This window comes from Coloeus monedula (genome assembly GCF_965178545.1).
Source record: "Coloeus monedula genome assembly, chromosome: Z".
NCBI lineage: Eukaryota > Metazoa > Chordata > Aves > Passeriformes > Corvidae > Coloeus > Coloeus monedula.
Window position 1 is genome coordinate 39,823,597 of NC_138822.1, and position 22,500 is coordinate 39,846,096.

Consider the following 22,500-nt stretch of genomic DNA (forward strand, 5'->3'; position numbering starts at 1 on the left):
AAAACACTGGCATTAAATTAACTCCTTAAAAGACTGCTAGCATGTTGTAAAGGAAAGGAGCACACTTTATGTAATCTGACAGTCTGTCAGCCCACCCTGAAAGGTGCTTGGCCAGCTGCCTGGAGCAGACATATAGGTGACATTGTAGTGGATGTCCATTGTAGGCTGCCTTCAGGAAGAACAACCGGATGAAGACTTCAACAAAAGGCTGGAAGGAGCATCACAGTCATAAGCCCTGGTCCTCATCCAAGAGAAATTTCCCGAATAACTGCTGGAGGAACAAAATAGCATTGTACAAGCAATTCAGGATGTTTCTGGGGAGCACTGATGAAACTTTCTGACCCGTGATAGAGCAGCCAACACAGAAAGGTGCTGTGCTGGACCTCATAGTCACAAATAAGGAAAGGCAACATCACCAGAGATGTGAAGGTTGCAGGCAGCCTTGACTGCAGTGACCATAGTGTTCAGGATGTTGGTGATGCAAGTGACCCTGCCTGAGGAGGGAGATTGGGCAAAATGACTTCCAGAGGTCCCTGCCAACCTCAACTATTCCATTATTTTGTAATTCCATGTTGGTGCCTCCAAACACCCACACAGGTGGTTACAGACACTTTTTATCTATGTACATGTGGTGAAGACCACTGTATGAATGACTTGTTGATTTGAATAACATAGCTTTGGGACAAGAAGCACAGGATACTTTAAAAACCAAATATTTAAGCTACCTATATCACAGAACATAGCATTTGTCAGTTTACTAGCACAGACTGTTGACACTACCTCAAGGTGGTTCCTGCCTCACATTTTCTCAAAGGAATATTGGACTAAATACAAAGTTTGAGCAAGCCAAGCACCTGTTTCAGAATTCCCCTGGTTGTTTTAGCAGGCATCTATTACTATAGACCATCAATATCTGGAGGAAAAAGTGTGTGCATTCTCAATGAATAAAACCCTAGAAGCTGGCTTACAAACATGGAAGTAAAAGAAACCAGACCTCCCTGAGCCTCATTACACCAAACACAATATGCAAGGCTGGCTTCTTGGAGACCACCTTCCTCATACAATGGAAAACCAAAGAAACGTACACAGGTGAAAGAAAAAAGAAAGAGGACAAAGATTCCATGTCCTTCCAACTTTTAGACAGAGTGCTACAAAGGCGTTAATACCCAAACAATAATTTTTATGGCATTTAATTTCTATTGCAATAATTTAACAATATAGATGGCTAAAGAGAGGAGTCATGGAAATTACTCAGTAACTGAGATGATGACAAACACATGGCTAAACAGAATTCAGTGGTATTACTGCTGCTGGGGAACAAGCTCTGGAGGCATGAGAGGACTACTTCCATTTTCATCTGTCACAATTATTCTTCAAAGGATATCAGTCTTCTGGACCAGGACAGCTGAGAGGGCACAAAATATTCCCCATGTAGGTTGGCACATCTTTTTTTTTTTCTTTCCTGTAGCACTACACAATGAAGAAAATGCAGAGGAACTCATACAACATTGTACTGTTACAGAACCATAACTTACATGGTAGACAATACCACTCAGCCAGAGAGGAGGTAACAGGCAGAGGAGCCACCTTTTCTGCATTAATTAGATGGAGTTTGAGCCTGTGGTCTTTGGAATGACAAAATGCTGTAGTTTGTGCCACTCCTTATGTATGAGAACCTCTGATGAATATTAAATTAGCAAATTGAGAAGTGAAGTCTACTTATATATAAGCAGATAGGGAAAAGAGGGAAGAAAAATAGGGGAAGAGGCTCATTGTCAGTAACACCGCCACAACACCAAGTCATTTTTAGGCCCTCCACAAACTCAAACAACAGTACAATTCATTACCTTTTGTGCAAATGCAGCTGATTTTCTGCATCCATTATAATCACATAAGAAAATGCACAATTTATCATGTAATAATACTTAACAAAAAAATCCATAATGTATTCCGCAGATTAAGTTTGCTTTTTGTTGTTTAATGGACTTTTTTTATGTGCAGAAGGCATTCACAGGCCAAATTTTGCTCTTCGAACCTATGCTTCATGAACAGTCAAAAAAAGGTGACAAATTGTTGGGGCCCTCTAAAACATACTCTGACAACCTTGTTTTTCAATACAGATTAACAAAACTAATTACAATTTTCTTACTTTGAGATAGAACAAATAATCACTTGCAATCACAAATAGACCATTTCTCTATTTCTGCCAAAAGAAGTAATTTTAAATTTCTTTTATATAGTACAATTTATCTATGTGTAAACCAATGCATATGCCTGTGAAACAGACAAACAAACAAATAAACAAGCAAACTTAAAAGCAATATAATACCCCCTCAAAAGAATAATAATCACACCACTAAAAAGCAAACAAGCAAGCAGGACAGTAAAGCTTAGGGGAGCAGGAATGTTTTCTACAGCATTAAATAAAAAGTTAAAACTGCATATCCGTGCTAGGCAAGAAAAAATGAAAAGAACCCCTGAAGCATTATCCATCAAGTATAAGTGAATAATGAAATAACGAATATGTCTATACCCTTGGTCTTTAATCTTACAGCAAATTATAGTATTCAAATATAGTATTTTACACATGCAGTCTGATAACACTTCCTATCTTTCCTGGAGATTTTGTGAACGACATGATATGAAACACAATGTATTTAATGAAAGGTTTCTAAGCTGATTTCCCTACAGGTTATTTTCTTTCTTTTCTCTGGAACCCATACGAAGGATATACAGCAGGGACCAGGAGCGTATATAAAAATAAACTACCAAGCAGCATCAGAGCCGATACCCCATTCCTACAGGGGCAAGTGAATTATTAGATCTGTGTCATGAATTTTTTTTTTTTTTTTTAATATGCCATTGTTCCCACTCGAGCACATTAAATTTTCCATATCCACTTTTAAACCAATATTACCTTTTTTCCCCCCATGGTCATAATGTTCAAAGTATACATTAAGCCAATCCAACACCTTTAGTCACACACTAGTTATATGTAAAGTAGGATAAACTATAACCTTTTGATTGTCCTCCCTATGAACTTATACTTCAGTGCTAAAAGAAAAGAAGCAAAACAAACCATGGTACCTCACGGGGAAAAAAGTTTACTAATATTCATTTTATAAGTGGTCATGAACAACATTTCATCTGATTTTGTATATTCATGAAAGTATATTACAACTGTATGTATATGTATTTTTGTGTTATAACCATTTTAACATATATAAGCTTTTCAAATCAAAGGTAAAAGCATTTTCGGTTTTGAAGATTTGATTGCCAATTATTTTTGCACTAGTGCACATAAACAGGAAGGACAGATTCTTAGGTATGAGTTATATATTCCTGTACAAAATAATTGTATATTCTATGAAGAGTGATTCTTTTTCTAGAGAAATATACAACAACACAAGGGAAATCTTGTACCAGCAGCATAACTGAAGTGGCAAGACACAATATTAGAAAAACAGAGCTACTTTCATTACTGTGATGCTGTGTGTCAGAATGTCTCTCCTTAATGAACCTGTTTGCAATAAGACTCCGGGTGCAAAGAGGCTATTTAGAGAGCCTATTGTGTCTGTAGTGAGTCCTTCAAATATCTTCCTACCATTAGACATGCCGCATTGACCAATTCTGTCCTGATTGCTGTTCTTTTTAGTATCAAGGGACATTCTTGCCCAGACAGACCGATGGATCAGAAACTGCACTTCATAAAATGTTTACACTGTACACACATTCACACAGTGATACAAGCAACAGAGTCCCAGATCACACAGCATGTTGAATGTGCCAGTGTCATCTCTAGGCTTATGACTTTCCAATATCTACAAAAGGATTTGGGTTAAACTGCTTCTGCTGCTTGCCTGTCATTCTAACAAAAGTCATGTTTTTTTCACTCGTTCAGAGTGTAACCAAGCCCATGGCTCACACGGGAGCATTTCAGGCAAATGTTCCCTATGTCACAAAGCCTTTTTGCTCAGTTGAGACCACCTCTTAATTGCTGACAGCAGAAAAGGACCACACATGTCATGTCATCAGAGACCAAAAAACTTTGCTGTGAATAAACAAAACAAAAACAAGTCTTCCTAAAAGATTATGAATTACTACTCTCAGTGACAGCAGCAAAGAACAAGGGACTCTTCTCAACAGTAATTACAGAAATACTTTGTTACTGTCTACAGCCCTGTAAATTAGTCCCTTTGTAAGAGATTTTGTGAGTGTAGTTTGATGAAGTCTCAGAGTTCCTATCTATCAAGTCAGTGGTTTACTTATTAGCCACTAATTAATGTGCTTTATTCTCACCTTTCATGAACCTCATGTCAAACAGACTATAAGCAAGAAGCCTTTTTACATTTTAACTTTTTTGTGGTCTTACCCTTTTATTCATCTAAGAAAAATGTCACTGCCACCTCCAGTTGAAGGCCCCAGACCCCACACACAAGTAACAGAAAGTTGCAATATGGTATGTGAAAGACCTGACTATTATTTTACTAACATAGATCAAAAAATATACACCTTATGTTTTATATAGCACTCAATACATCTGTGTTAACAGCTGAACACAGAAAAAGTGTGTGGGGCAACCTATGAGGGAGAAGAAAATTCTTTTAAAATGCCAAATGTGAAGCTAAAGCGTTGGTGATACAGAAAGCTCTCCTCCAAGTAGTGACTGAGAGACTGCATATGCCTTCAGAGAAGTGGCAGGTGCCTAGAAATTTGAAGGAAGGAACCTTAATGTTTCCAGGTTTCACTCACAGAACAAAGGAAACTCTTCTTGCCAAGGGCAACCTGTATAGACAGATGAGACACAGGAAGGAGGGAAAAAAAGGTCTTATCCACCCAGTTTCGTAGCTAGGAAACTGAGACACACATCAAGACAGTGTACACTACTGAAATAATGAAGAAGCTATTTAAAATCATTTTCTGCTAAGTAATACAGAAGTGTCATATATATGACTGTTGATAAGTTTATGAAATATAGTATTACGTGTAGGATGACTGAACAATACAACAGGTAGAGGTAGAGTTGTTCTAAAACAACAACACTGCAGTGTAATTACCCTTTAATTTCCTCTCCTGAGTCACCAGATTAATCTATAAAAGAGATTTATGGAATTGAAAAAGAATATTTTGAGCTGAATTATTTCCTGAAATACATTCAAGTTTCTTTGAAATGTGAATACTATCCGAGAGGCAAATTTAGCCAACAGACATATTACATTAGACACATTATAGAAGTGGGATAAGTATTTTCAAAAATAGCAAACAACCCACTGATGAAATTTTTTGCAAGTATTATGCTTCTTCTGTGGATTGTAATTAAATCTTTCTAGGCTTCTTGTCTGTATTTTCCATGTTCAAACACGTTCTTCCAATGTTGTGCCATCCTTATGTCAAGAATGCATGCGGTTCTCTCAATCCACATTTTCCCATACTGATATACTCCCTCACCTGGCAAGCAGGCATATCTTATAGACAAAATGGTTTAGGTTGGATTTATAAAAGACAACATTCATAGTGATCTTCTTGACCAGGTTAACACAAAAGAGGTAAGCTGCACTTTTACACAGCTTTTCAGTTTAGCAACTTCAGCCAGACTTCCACTTTTGATGCCTTAGGTTTTAACTTTCATATTTGTCAAATCCTGTACTGCCTACTGTGCAACTCTGACGTTTCTTGTAGCCTGTTAATTTCTGCTCTCTTACACTAGGTAGACATAACAAAGCCCCTCCAGGCCTGCTCTTCAAGGACACCCAGACCATCCTAGGCCCAGAAAGTGAAAACCAAGAGCCTCTGAGAGGGGGACAAGATGAGGGGAAATTACATCATTAAACTGAAGCTTTAATTGGAGAATTAACCGTGATATGCAAATGAACCAAACCTATAAAATTGTGAAGAACTCGTGACCTGTCGTCCGTCTTGGAGTCCATTTTGAGAATAGCCTCTGCCTCTCCAGAGTGTACCTTTGAAGGTCTTTCAAATAAATACCTACCTTTGTTCCCTTACTCCTGTCTAGCCTCTGCTTTTAGGTGGCATAACTTTCACCGAGACCAACAGACACATTAAGATTGCCCATCTCCCTAGGCTGAACTCTTCTAAATAATTTGCTGTAATTTCATCTGGAATAAAAATATACCTTCCACCCCAGAGGTTAATCATGAAGTGCTGCTTTACTCCACAACAGACAATGGGGCTTTATGAACCTGTAGCAAAATGATTTCTGCAGTGGGTTGCTACTACAGACTATGTGCTTCAGTCATCCCTCCACTACATTTAATCATATCTATGTAGGAACCACTCAAGTTCTACTTGCAATACAATTCTTCTCAGAGAATCTTAGTAACCTGTAAGTCTTCCAAAAATTATAGGGAAACACTGAAAAGTGAGTGAGAAACTTGTTATAGTAGACAACATTCTTTTTTTTGTTGTTTCTTTGCCAAAGCAAGTTAGCCCCTGTTCTAAGTGGCCACTCTTAAGTTTCTCTAAGATTGCCGGCATGATTTTACGTGGCCTTCAATTAAACCATTTCAGCTAGGTCCTGTGTGACTTGAAACCTGTTTCACTTTTGTCTTGGTTTAACCTCAGCCGCCAACCAAGCCCATGCAGCTGCTTCCTCACTCCCCCACCAGCAGAACTGGGAAGAAAATCAGAAGGGTAATAGGTTGAAAACTCATGGGTTAGGATAAAGACAGTTTAACAGGCAGAGCAAAAGCTGTGTACACAAGACAAACGACACAAAGAATTAATTCACTGCTTCCCACGGGCAGGCAGGAGTTCAGCTCCCCCTAGGAGTGCAGGGCCCCATCACATGTAACAGTGATTTGGGAAGACAAATGCCATCACTCCAAATGTCCCCCCTTTCTCCTTCTTCTCCCAACTTTGTATACTGAGCATGATGCCATATATCATGCATCATGGGTCTGATGACCCTTTGGTCAGTTTGGGTCACCTGCCCCTACTCTGTCTCCTCCCAGCACCCCAAGCAACTTCCTCACCAATATGGAGTATGAAAAATAGAAAAGGCCTTGGCTGTGTGCAATAACAAAAACATCTCTGTATTATCAACTCTGTGTTCAGCACAAATCCAAAATGCAGCCCAATACAAGCCACTGTGACGAAGGTTAGCTCTATCCCAGCCAAACCAGGTACAACCTTACATTTAAAAAATGCTCATACATCAACATCCTATTAGTACTACAACGACAGGCAAAATTTCATGTACATACTCCAGTGGTTCCTTCCTTCCCTCTTCCCTCCTTCATTGCCACACTAAGACAAGAAATGGAGCATCATTTGGTCTGCAATCATGGGGACAAAAAGCTTTCTAATGTTATTGAGAATATAAAGGTCTCATGTTAAATACCACTTTGCTTCCTCTATATTTACCATATGTACTTAAATAGAAGTTCTTCAGAAACGTCTTAGTCAATTACAAAATTAAGATACAATTTTCCTGTTTCCTTCAGATTTCCTCATGTGCAACTGGAAATAATGTAATCTTAGGTGATACACTGATATCCCCTTCCAGAGTGATGCCACCAGCTCTGAAAGGGAGGTTACCCTGCTCCCCAGATAGCTGCTAAGGCTGTTTTTCATTCACATAAAACACTAAAATCAAAACTGCTCTACCCACAACAGCCATATGAATTTAAACCCGGATAATTTTGCCTGAAATAAATGTGACAGCATTCATACAAATTTTTCCACTACCAAAATGGTGGGGAAATGACAAGTAACCTCTTCTGCATACAGAGACAGAAGATATCTGTCCAGAGCTGTAATTCTTAGAAATAAAAGTATGCATTTGATACAGCTGAGGCATCACATTTTTCTTTTATTGCAATTGGTAGTGAAAGGCACTATTTATGAACAGCTAGAACCTGTCTGTTACGGCATCTTATGACTCCTAGCTCTAAAACGCTGCTTTGGCACTGCAGGAAGAAAGAAAAAAAAAATACAAAACATCAACAGATTGAAAGAATATGTCATATCTGTCCACATGGAAAGCTAAATTATTATGTCTTTTCTGTGGATTCTCAGACACAGAAAAAAATACATTCATTTTGGCAAACACAACCCCAAAAATGTAAAATGTACAGTCTTTCACATGAATAGGGCACTGATATTATGTAAGTAAAACAAAACAAAGATATTACATGTAATAAGTACTTCACAGGAAAGCTAAATATGACCAAAAATCAAGTAATAAACACTGAAATGACTGAAGTATAGAACTAGCAACTAACCAGAGGGAAGATGCTATTAAGGGAGACAATTAGCATCACGTTATGCCTTATTTTCTGAACTTGTTTTACAAAGATCAAATTTGGATGTTGTATGTACTCATAGTCTTCGGAAGAGTAAATAAAACATTCTCCCCATTGTTCTCTATGAGTCTCATACTTAACTTACAGTACAAATTAAATCCAAATGAAAACATAATTGTAAATCCTCCTCCTTTCCCACAAAGCAATCATACAATCAAGCCAATCAACATGTTAAAATTATAAATGTCAATGCCTTAGATTCAAATTCAAATTAATAAGCAAAGATTTCATTAGCGAAAATGAAATGTAACTTGCTCTTGGGTACAAGAATGTCTGAAAAATTCACATCAAACTGGGTCTATCTGTGCATTAAAGTCATTACGTTATAGACAACAATTTACGAATCAGTTGATGGGACTTTGAGCTGCAGTGTTGCTGCTGTCCACATCATAAAATCTGTTAGATTTCAAGAAGCATTGCTTCCTGAAGGTAGCCAAAATTGTATTGAAGGTCTACTCTTTGGTATCCAGATATTTTTTAACTAATCTCAAAAGACCAGATGCCTATCTTCAGCTGGCAGAGCTGCTCTTTCTGGTGTATTTTCTCTGTGTATATATACAGATGAAAATACAGATGATCTTAGATATCATAAAACTATTTCAAGTTGCACTTTTTAAGTATTTTTAAAAACTATATTAAGTGCTAAAAAAAATTTAAGTATTTAAAAAATCTGACTACAAATTAAAAATTAAAAAAATCTGAGTACAAACCTCCAGAGAAAGGGAATTAATTTTTCTGAACCAATGCTTCCTAAAAAAACCAGATTTGAAGTTCTATGCAGTTCAAATATCAATTATGTTTCAGGCCTAAATAAACTTTGATAATTTTGCAAACAGCAAAACTACACAAATTTAACTAGACTCCAAGCCAGACTATAAGGTTTGTAAGCCTTTTAACAGAGCAGGATCAAACACCAAACAAGAATAACTTCAAGACATATTTTAGACCATTTCTTAAATTTTGTAAATGAACAGAGTTGTTCTGATGTCAGTGTAGCCAGTCTGATTTATATGGGCTACTACCTATTTCTTTGAGAAACTGGAGGATAACACAATCAAATTAATTTATGACTTAAAGGCTCAACTTTTCTTCTTCTCAAAAACCCAGGAGAAGACTAGACTTCACAGCATACACAAAAACTTATTAAATGCATACTGTGGACAACAGAAGGTGGATTTTTACTCTGATCTTACAGAATTTTACAATATTCCATTACTTATTGCTATTTTATTCCAACTACATACATAGTTCACATTCAGGGTCCAAGCCAGTTTACATTATGTGCAATGAGGCTTCAAGATTAGAAGGAATGATATGCTGCTAGTCACATTTCTGCATGTTGTCATGGATATAAAATAACTCATACATTAACAGAAATGGAGAATGGTGTTTGTTTGTTTTCAAAGATGGTATAAGAAGTAAACGGGGCACTCTCCCTTCCTCAAAAAAAAAAAAAAACCAAAACAAAAACAAAAACAAAATACAAAATACAAAATACAAAAACCAACCAACCAATCTACCAAAAAACAAAAAACAAAACACAAACAAACCAACCTCCCCCCCAAAAAAGCCCCAAAACAATGACAAAACCACTAACTAAAAGGAATACACTTTTTCAACATATACAGTATATTTTTTTCAAAGAATCCATCAGCACTGAACAAGAACTCTATACTGTTGTGTTTCATAAACACTCTTTAAAGTGCAGGTGTCTCCTTTACAGAGCAGTGGACCTTTTTTTCTCAGAGTGATGCCATTTAAAAGAGTTTTATTTTCTTTCCATCTGATTTAACAGATGTCTTATGTACTTCAACATCTCAGCTATCTAGCCCATATACATTATGTCCCTCAAACACATAAACACTTTAGGAGAATGGATAACAGCACGAATACTGACTTTTTAACTGAGAGCTTGTCTACACATTCAGCTATTTGGGAATAAAAATTCAAGGACAGCAGTTGCAGAAAAAACTGTTCTTGAATGATTCAGTTCATTCCATGATTATGCTTTCTCCAGGAACGGGAAGTCAATCAGAAATACCTTCTTCTATAATAACATATATTATTAACATAAATAAAATAGATCAATACTCCTATTTCACACTTAATTAATAAAAATAAACTTTAGGCATAGACAAATCACTAAGCATCTCACATTTTTAAAAAGCCAAATTATGCTATAGGACCAAGGCTTTGTACAGTAGAAGAACAACTTCATGCATAGGAATGAAACTCAAAAAAAGAAAATTTGAAAATGAAATGGAAAAAAAGAAATAAAAGTCACACTTTCAAGGAAAAATTTAATCATCATAGTAACAAAAGAAAGGTTTTTGCATTGATAGCTGCCTTGCTCAGAAAGCAGTCCTTGTGAAGTGATGGCAAGAAGAAAATAGATCTTGACAGACAGAAAGTAGTAACGGATTTTAAAGACAATGCTGTGAAATTTGTTGAACCAGAGCAACTACCATATCATTAAGAGAGATTCTTAGTTTGAAGACAACTTGCTACTGCAAGATATCCATCACGTGTGAGGCTATCTCAACATGGAATGCCATGACAGAGAGCTGCACTATTATAAAGGTCTGAAGCTTCATGACTATGAAGAATTGTAAGAATTCTAAAGCAGCTGGAAGGTTAACCTTCCTAGTTCCAAACAGTTATTTTTGTCCTCTTAACAACTCTTAGTTCATATAGTGCAGAGCTGGCTTAAATTTGTATAATATTTTTGATTTTTCTTTCAGAACCATATGCCAGCTAGAACGTCTTTTTTTTTTTTTAAATCCTTTATCTGCTGAATGACAATGATACTCATTATCTGAATAAAATTGCTTTAGAATGGGAGACTTCCCTTTGTGTAGCAAATCAACGTCATTTTCATGATTAGTCCTGTCATGAATAGTCCTGAGCAACCTGCTCTTTGTTGGTGCTGCTCTTAGCAAAGGCATTAGTCCAAAAGACCTCCAGAAGTTCCTTCCAACCTCAACCAGTCAGTGATTCTTCATTAGGTCTGCAAAATATGGCTTTATGAGGTTCATGAGGATTTACAAACAGAATGAGAGGGCATGTAGACTTTCAGCTGCATACTGGTGAAGGTGAAATCTGTCTACGTCTACACCTTTTTCTTTTCCAGAAGAAACCTCTTCAGACCTGGGCAACTGGCAGGGAAGGACTTGGCATCCTAAGATATATCTTTCATTCATGTAATACATGACTGAGAAGACCCTTTTCATACAGTACAAAGTTTACGCCTCAAATGTCTTCATTGCCATTTTGGATGAGTTGTCCTACTGGGCTAAAAGTAATAATGATGTCAAAACCCAGAAATCCTTCTCAAGTAGTACTCACTTTTCATGAGTACGGCTCATTGAGGAACAAAAATGGTCCACAGAGGCAAGTGAAATATCTGAACAGAGAACACGTTACCACAGAATCTCAGGCAGGAAAAATTATGGGTATAATTTGCCTTTAGTGTCCCCCAAAAGCAACATCAAATTCAAATATTATGATGCAGGAAGAATAATACCAATGACTGACTAAAAAGGTCCATCTACTTCTGCGTGGCTAGTAAAACACAGTAATTTATCCAGATTTTTCAGCCCTGGCATATGACGTATCCTTTTCATTGAACAGTCAGGTCACTCTCAGAGTCTTCCTTAAATCAAAAAGTGTCACTGATGTTGAACCTCTGCTCTCTATCAAAACACATATATAGTTTAAATCGAATTTTTGCTGATCTATCTTTCAAAAGATGAAATATCAACTATATGCTTCATACTGCTTTTAGACAAGAAGTAAGATTTACAGTAAGATCTGTGTTTTAAAAAGGAATTAGCCATACACTGATTTCTCTATGAAACTTTGAAGAGATCATAACTTGCAAAGCACAAAAACATCTACTGTAGTGACAGAAAAAGTTCAGTTCTGTGTAGCTACGGTAAGTAGTGGTTGCAGAAAATGTTGTATTACTTAACACTACTTGAAGAACTTAGTACACCAAATTTGCTACTGCTCTGTACAATGTGAGAGGAGATATACTATATGGTATAATTTTTTCATTGATCTGTAAGTATTGTAGTAGAGTGGATTATGGACATGACATCTAGAATATTACATTTGAACAGAACCTTACATTTCCAATTGCTTTTTCAGGTTCCTACAGTAAATCACTTTGTCGGATACACTATTATATAACATTAGACACACATTTATGTACAGATATAAACAAAAAGATTTATGGTAGTGCAATTTATGTTGCACTATCAACATTCTAAATATTAAGATAATGTTTTCAGAGGGAGGAACTGTGTCTCACTGAAGAAAAAAGAAACACCTCACACTTACCTTGCAGCAGTATTTTTACGTTTCTGAAAAAGCTGGTAATACACCAACTCTATTGATTTCAGTAGAGAAACACCAAGAATGACTTTAATTTGCATAGGAGACTTAAAAAATATGAGAACTTAGTTTTATTATAATGCCATTAACGTGACAATTTTCTCCTGAGTTGCCCATCAGCAAACCCATATGAAAAATGTCATACAAAAGTTGTTTGCACAAATCTCATGTCTTGTCATGATCCCATTTCCACTTATATTAGGGCATCATTTAAACTCCTCAATCAGTCCCAGTACAGCAGGCAGTGTAGAAAATGTATGCAAAAATCAATTCTAAGTTAAGTAAGCATCAGTCCAGCTTAAAAGACACAAAAACAATTTAACTGGATCACTGGAAATTCCCTCTGCATAAAAAGGAATTTCCACAACTATCACAGAATCAGCTCATGGCACTACTGTGCCATGCTCTTCAAAGCCTCAAGCATGGGAGGGGTGGTTCAGGAAATGTAAGTGTTGTCATGGATGGCTAGAGGCCAGCATAAACTAATATGTCATCACATCACACTAAAGGCCATAATGGCCCAGGACAGACCAAGCATCAGAAGGCTGACAAGTCTCTGTTAGTCTCCACTCCTCCCATATTTGCAATAAACTTACTCAGACTACAGGATTGCTCAGATGCCCCACACATTAAGAGAGAAAACATAACTCTACAAAATACATTCAATTCTTACATCATAATTCAAGTGAAGAAGAATGTAAAGGGTAACACACCAGTGAGAAATTTTTAAATCACAAGTTTCTAAGGACAAAAGAAATAGTAGGTGACCAAAGTCAAGAATTAACTTTAAAGGAACAACGTGTGGAAAAAAGAATTGATTTGTTTCAAACATGTACTAACAAATGTCTAATGGAACAGCATCCTTTTTAAGGGGACAAAAATCCCAAGATGACTAAATGGCAAAAGTAAAGAGGCAACGGAAGAAATATTGATGAAAAATGCAGTGTAGATGCAACTAAAACCATCAAGAAGAAATGATTTAAAGGAAAAATATATGTTGGGAGCTAGATGGAGTGAAAAAAGAAAATTACACAGGAGAAAAGCAGAGTATCAGAGGGGACAGCAAGCAATATAGTGAAGAATAATAAGGCTTTCTACAAATACATAAAAGGAAAGAAGACAGTAAAGGATAAAAAGAACACATTAAAGTATAAAACAGATGCTTAGATACAGGATGATGCAAGGTTGATGGCAGGATTAAACACTTGCTACACAGGCATCATTCTCTCCAGGAACTGTGAAGAAAATATTAGGAAACATGAAGCTAATACCTGCCTCCCAGATCAATTAAATAGGAAAATACTGGTTTTACAGGTCACTACAAGTTAGTATGGACAAATGTAAATTGAGTTACAGTTTCATATTGGAATAATCTGGTGCAGTATGTACTGAGAACTCATCACTCCCTCTGTCTCTTATTTGGTGTTTCACCTTAATCAGACACAGATCAGTCAACTGCAAGTAGTCTATAGTGCGATCAATTTTTAGTAAGAGATATAATTTCAACTCCATCAGCAGTTAGGGGGATATCTGGATACAAGGTATTAGTAAAAAACATATGACTAGTTTCATACCAAAAACATATCCATTGGAAACACCTCAATAATGAAATTTAGTCTGGTTTCTCAAAGGATAAGTAAAGTAATACAGGAAGAGACTTAAAGGAGCACACATATACAAATTTTAGTAGCTTTTAAAAAAAATACTCTTAGGTTGATCACTCAGTAGGAAAGAATAACCTCTATGTTCAGATGGTAAAGTGAGCAAAACAACAGCCTACTAAAAAGGGAAAGTTTATATCATTCCTGCCTTTTTTTTTGAAGACAAAGTGACCACTGAGGTTCCACAATACACACATGGAAGCCAATTTAGCCATATTTTAAAGATATCTAGTATTAACTCAGTATTAAAGTAACAATTCTAAAATGGTTTTTTTGATTGATGACTCTAAATCAACTTGATTTCCATTTCAAAAGTACTTTAATAAGATGCAGTGACAAAATATTCAGAATAATTAGAAAAGATATTTGATACAAAACTAGATCTATTGAAAGACAAAGGAAGTTATTCAGGACACATCTGTCCAAACAGCAATTCATGATTTGTACATGTGAAGGTTGTTCAAAAATTTTCTATGAATCCCACCAGAAGGCTGTAATGACATCTCTAGGGAAGCTCTGGGAAAATAAACTATTCCATGTTCCAGTTCCCACTTCTTTAAAGGAAATGGAGGTAGGTGATTATACAAAGCTCTGTTCACTTTGCCAGTCCCAACAGGTCTCTTCAGGTTGGCACTATCAGGAGGCTGCCATGCTTACTTGGAAGCACCACATTTTCTCATTTCACTGTGATGAGAGAAGCAGTCAATACTCCACTGGAGGGGTTCACAAGGTGACACTAAGCTCCTAAGGAGGCCAAGGAGGAGCCAATGCAAAGAGCAATAATAATGCAAGAAAGTAAAGAGGACAATGGAGGTAAGAGGAAACGGATATAAAGCGGTGGAAGACATGGTAATGCAGATAACAACAAAGGAGAACAAAGTGAGAGGATGGGGCACAGATGAGAGCACACTTCAATTACTAATGTTACTTTTCAGTGGTTTCAGTACCAAATATTCTGATAAACCCCAAATTATGTGATTGAGTGGAGAAGACAAATGAAAACATTTCTTTGCTTCCCTGGGATTTCAGATGAAAGGAAGGTACAATCTCCATATTCAAAAAATTGTGTACATTAACATCTACTGACAGGAGGAAGAACATTTAACTATTTTTAAAACAATACAAAACTGAATACAAAAAAGGGAACACACAAGATACAGACAGGAAAAGAGACAAACAGACAAGTTTTTACAAAGAAAAAGGGGGAAAATCAAAATTGGGTAGTTTTGAAGGATATAAGAGACATTAAAAATATGTTCTTTCTTAAAAAAACACAGAAAATACGAATACATGCAAGATGTTTAAACAGTTTTAGAGGCACAGCTTTTCATTCAGAGATGAAGAGTGAATAAGATACGGAAGAATGTTTCTCCATAATGCAGTGTGCTCAGGTGTAGCCTGACTTTTAGCCTCCTTCTGGAATTTTTCTGCTGCACTGTGCACATCTGCCCAGTGTCGGACATGAGCCTGGGAGTCTGGGGGAGCCTGTGCTGGGGACAAGAACAAACTCACCATCACATGCCAAACTGTGCTACCAGAGTGCACGTGGTGCCTCTGCCTCCTTCAGAGCAGGAAAAAGAGACACGGAAGAACAAGAGTTAAACAAGGCAGGAGCAAAGACATGGCTGGAGGAAAGAGAATCCTGAGCAGGGGGTGAGCAAAGAGACGCCCAAATAGTGCTGGTGCAAAAAGCTGTCTGAGTAGGGGCAGAGGGGAGACACAGGAAGAGGTTCATCTCTGAGAGGATTGCAGCCTGAGCAGCTGAGTGAGAAGCAAGGAACAGCTGAAGCAAAGAAATCACTACAAAATAAACCCAGCCTCCTGTGTTGCCTTGCCCGAGAGACTGACTGTGGTGTATAGTGAGGAGGGTGGCAACCAGCAAGAGGGGAGGAGAGGGAAACTGACTCATTTCTCTAAGTGTTTCTTTAAATTTCTGTGTTTAGTTTTATTATCAGACTCAATAATTAAAAGTTTATTATAACTGACAATAAACTAAGTTGAACTCCACAAACTGAGACTGGTTTTTCTTTTTGGCTCACAACATCTGGCTACCAAAAGACAAAAAACCAGAAATGTCACTAAGAATATAAAGTATTGGCAATTTTGTCACTCAACAAGGTTGTTGATTGCCTGTTATAACATATTATTATCTTGAAGACATATTTCCTGTTTTAAAGTATTGTATGAAAATACAATTTTAGTCAGGTAGAGGATTTTCAAGGATTAAAAGTAATGAGAACCCCAGAATATTTCATCCTACTCTTCCACAAAGAATCTTTCTTACATCAAAATACTAAACGAGAACACCATGTCAGAAAACAAAAATTTAGCAACAGAAGTATCATCGCATTGCTGTGCACTGCTTTATAATTTCAGTTTTCCAACATTCAATGCACAGATAGAATTTTCATGTATATCATGAATAGAAATCAAGTTCTACATAAGTTTCCATTAGTGACAAGTAAAACCAGGATCATAACAACAAAGAGGACAAAAGAAATCACATTTAGTGTAACTAAACAAGTTAAAGATGAATTAACTTAGACTTAGATATCTACCTAATTTTTTTATAGTAAGAGGCAACATAGTTTGTATTAACTTTAATTTCTCCATTATAATAACTCTGTGGATTATAGCAGGTTTTCAGGCAGTGATTAACAATATAGACTATGAAGCAATTATCATTCACCATTTGGCAGGCAACATTTTAAAAAATAAGAGATGTTGCAGATATTTCATCACAGTTTTTAGTCTAAATCAGCTTTATCCACATGTAAAACTTGGTTATTTCTGAAATAAGTACATGTGTATGTGAACACACACAAATCCACTACCTTTGTCACTGGCACTAATTTTCCTATGTATGCACAGTCTTTCCTGAAAATATGCGCGCACAAACACAAGGGATAAGTATCATGCAAGTTGGAAGAACACCACTCCAAAAGAAATGCAAGACTCCGTTAGAATGAGGAGGGAGAAAGAACAAGAAAATAGAACAGAGAAAACATAAGAAGGAGGCAGGCCTCAGATTAGGGTATCCAGCCTGTTCCTCCTCAAATACCAGATCATTCCACTGCAGAAAAGAAACAGAGATCCATTTATAATCATATTTATAAGAACCCTACATAATGATTTTATCATACCAATGTGTACTTGGATATGATTTTTTGCTAGTCATGCAAAAAGGAGTCAGCTTTCAGGTTACTACCTGTGCAAAATGGCCACCATCTGCCAGCAGAGTCAATGGCTGTCCCTTCTCTATAGTTAATGGGCATGTGAAAACTAGGCTATCTCTTGTAATGGTGATTACTTTCTTTGATTATTTTCAGACTGAAGCAAAATTAAAACCATTACCTCTTTGTGATTCAGAGATATGGGAGGATACACTTGAAACAAACAGGCAATGCAAATGAGAAGAATAGGATGCAGATTTATAATATTAAACACCCGAACATGAAGGATTGTCCTAAGTTTATCATGTTGCCTTCTTGAAGCACCACACCCAGACCACAAGCTTTGGCTTAAATCTTAGAGCCTTTTGCATTGTTTTCTGCCTCAGATCCCAGCACCCAGTTTGCCTTCAGAAAGATAAATGCTTTTCTTACATAGTGACTGACTGAAGTCAAGTTGTATATTTCACTGTCTAATAATTTCATTTTTTCCTGAAGGATCAATCAGCTAGAAATGGGAGGCTGACCTGAAGGTTATTGCATAACTTTCCAATGACTAGATTTTAGAATAGCTGACTAGTATCAAGTATCTGAAATCAGGAAAGTGACTAGCAATTTATATTTGAGTCAACAATTATGGCAGCATAACTTCAGAGAATGGCCACATGGCTCTGTGTATTTATCAGTGCTCAATAGAAGCTATAGACAACAACTTGTAACTGTGAAACAATCTTCTAAATATGGACTCATTCACATATATGACTAAGTCTGAATCCATAAAGTGACTAAAGTCACACAAACATCCATGTGTTAATCACAATTAAAGTCCACTAGCTATTCCCTCCCCTTTTTCAAGCATCACAGTTTCAAAAAAAATTGTCATTACATGAACACTTCTTCAACATCTAGGTCTACAAAAAACCAAAAGCCTATCTTATTGCGGGACTACCACCAGACTGTACCTCCAATATACTCTCGTGTACTAAGTCTTATAAAAATTAAGAGGCATCTGTATAAACAATTGTCCACTAAACTGAAAAGTGGAAAATGTTATCTTCAGTACATCATCACCTAAGAATTCACTGGTGTTGCAAATTCACAACTGTAACTGTTAATACTGAGTCATAGCCATGTTAAAGGCATAGTGATTTCTCTGCAGATCAGATAGACACATGAAAGGATATTGTAAATAGAAACAGCATTTCTGCGCTGCCTGCTGATGGGTGAACATAGTTTTAGAACTTTGCTAGTACAATTTGCCAGTGCAATTTTATTTCCCACACCATAATGATTTTACATGTCCTGTGACCCCTCCATAAGCACCCACTCTACCATACAAATGAAATAGTTTACAAGTTAAATAAGCATCTCTTTTTTCATCATGTGTTTTAAATATGTTGTTAGTGAAATAGTGCTTTACATAAAGTGAAATACAGAAATGTTTCTATGATAGTATGGTAAATTTTAGAAGTTGCAGAAGAAAACTGCTGTGAATCATATTTTGGAAATGCCAAAATGCATTCTGCAAAGAGTAGACCATGTAAAAAACATGAAATAACAGTGTTAGAAGTGACCTGCTCAGGTGAAGGGTGATTCCGAAGCCGGGTCTCTACTTGCCAACATACTTCAGAACTCCACAGCTTCTTTGCTAATCATATGATTATGTTCTTCTATGTATTTTTCAATGAACCTCTTTATTGCATTCATGTGTTTAATTGCCACTTTAGATGTTGTATAATATGGTGTTAGGAAAGCCTTCAGTAGCTTCTCTTACCTACTATCTCGATATCTCTTTTAATGATAGTTTGCTTCTTGTTTAAGGTCTATCTGAACTAATGTGCATTTGCCCAGGGGTAATTGCAGCCACTGCTGTAGTGAAATCTGCAGCAGAAAAATCACGCAGACATACAAATCCCAGAATGTATCTTCCCTGTTCAGTCCACTCCTGCATACTGGAGGCATTAGTCAGGTGTAAATCATGCCAGCATCTCCCTCTAAAGCAGAACCACTGAGCACTGTACACCACTCCATGGAGAGGTGAAATCACCGTAACTGCATCAATTGGCTGAAGTAGGCAGACAGAAGTAACTGGCTCTTCAGTGTTCTGTGAGCTAGTTTCACTATGTCAGCATGCATGTAGCCAATGGACCAGGCTTCCCACTACTGTAATATGCACAAGGGTCAATAACATAATAATATTAAAGAACTCAGGTTTCATTTTCTTTACAATCTAGAAACCAATCTTTTTTTTTTTTTAAACAAGTGCTGTTTATTCTTTCAAACTCTTACTAAAACCCTATGCTAGAATTTTCACTGCCTAAAGTTTCACCATACTTCAGAGAAGAAATATATCTAAACCATTGTATGGAACAATAAATAAACAACTGAAGGGTCAGAAGAATGAAACCTGCAATCCTTCTCTCCTCTCCCAGCATATCTGTGCTTATGTGGAGGTTATCAGGTAGAAGGGAAAGAGGAATGAGATATATATGTACATTGTTCAGTCCTTTCAGCAGCAGCAGAGAAGCTCCAGAGATTTTCACTTGTTACTTTCACTACCATCAAGTTTATCTGAAGATTGCTAATCCTGATTCTTTTGATTCTATGAAGATTCTAACAAGTGATTGATGACATCTGTGTTTTAAGTTGTTGATCACTATTAATTGACTACAGAGAACCACATTGATCTCAACATTTCAACACTCCCTTCAGGGACTTGTAAAGCCACCACGAAGAAACAGGTGCTTGATAAGCAGTAACTCAGCTTTAGACAGACTCAGGAAAAACCTGTGTATGCTGAGTGAATTAAAGAACAGATGTCAAGCAAGTTAGCGAGTCCTTTTGAATTCAGTGCTTGCCTATCTTTCAGAGATACTTTTGGAGAAATATCCAAGCAAGCTCTGAATAAAACTCATTTCAGTCTTGAAATGATGGCACCTGCTTCTGTACAAAAGTCTTCTCAGACTACTGAGTCCTCTTACATGGGGATTAAGCGACTGGACATAGACGATGCGTTGTAGCATGGAAGTTGCATTGCTTCCAACACCTGATCTAACAGTTCAGAATTACTATGCTGGCCTGCATTCCTAATCAATTACTACACATCTCTGCACTGTATAGATATACATTAGCTGTTCATGAACAAAGTAGCCTATGTGGTTAAAAAACACGTTACGTGAGTCACCTTTAAATTGCATTCCTGAGCGCAACCAGATTAATTGTTTTCCTTTATCGTAGCTTGAAGTAACTACTTTAGGGAAGAAAATTACAGCTTGATTGGCCAAGCAGCAGTCTTAAGAAGGCAAACTAATTTGATCTCAATTTCTCACCTTGCTTAAGGAGGGTGTCTATTTTCTTGGTTTGTAGACTGCAGGTGCCTAATCAAACAGACCTTGTTATACTGACTGGCATGCACAATATGAGAAGGTATTTGTGTTGCTTTCTATAGCTGTAGGAGGTAACCAGAAATCTTTTCCTTGTTTATTAGTTTATTTATCTCATCTCCAAAGCTTAAATGAGACATTAACCAATAAGCCTCAGAGCTGCCTCAAGAGAAGCCAAATCTCTCACCCTGCCTTCAAAAAATAATTATCACCTCCCCATGTTAAAAAAAAAACAAAACAACTTTTTTGAATCTCTGAATGTAATTTTGATCTAAAAACTTTATATGTTTGTTTTGTTTTTTTTATTAATACACCTACTTGCTTATTTATACATTGAAGTGAAGCCAATTCACTTGCAGTTTGTCCCTTCATTAGGACATAACAAAATGTTTGGTCACTCAGCCAGATTCATTCCCCTCCTTAACCCAAGGAATCACTTCACTGTCATAATTAACACCCTGACTAACATGAAAAAGCTACCTGGAGGCACTGTAAGCACAAACTGAATGAGCACTAGGCAGAAATGCCCTTGGGCTTTAACATTACTTGATTTAGTTAAACTGGTGAAAGCCAAGCACAAATCCTCTTGTGTTGGTAACACATGGTAAAGGTAACAGTGATTTAGCTCACACATTCAGGCTTATGAGCACAACAGACAAGCCTGCATTACATGGGTTTAGAACAGGCACAGTATCCATACTGAAATTTCTTAGCTGCTTACAGCACAAACTCCCTAGTCCTTTGGTTTCCAAAGTGGGGTTCTCACAGAAGGTCAGTGCAAACCACTCTCAATACTAATTTTATACTCTTTTACATATTAATAATATTAGGTCAGCCCTTAACAAAGCATTTGATCTATTGGTTAGAAAAGTTCTGAGAGACCTGGGTCTAATTAGATTTACCCAACTTCATGCAGAGACTAGACATACATCGACTACTGTGGTTTACTTAACCAAAGCTTCCAAGAGGACTAACAGGTGAGTGACACTGCAACAACTGATGGACTTTCATAGTGGTTTTCAGAAGAAAAAATGTTGAACTTAAGCCAATTCAACTTGAGTTCTATCAAAATGTTACCATTATAGTTAATATTAGACTGACTTTATGCAGAGACTTTTAGCAGAAAAGTAAAAAAACCAACAACAATTTAAAAAAACCCCACAAAAACAAGAACAACAAAAAATAAACAAACAAATGAACAAAAAAACCCAACAAAAATTAACATTAAAAAAAAAAACCAAACCAAACAAACCCAAAAAAACCCAAACAAGCAAATGGGAGAACTGAATACAGGTAGCAAAACCTGGCTTTCAGATCATAAGGGAAACACAGTGTAATACCTATGATGTCAATGTTGTTGAACTATTCCCACACCTATTTTGTGATTATGTAGAGGATGTCAGACTACAGCATTTCTTCTCATGCTCCTCCTGATAGTAAGACTCCTTCCTAAGCAGTAAAGACTTACTCATAAGAAGTATTACAGTGAAATAGTTTTTTTCTTAAAGAAATTAATATTTCCAAGTTACTTACACACCAAGTATTGAATGAAAACTCCATACGTAAA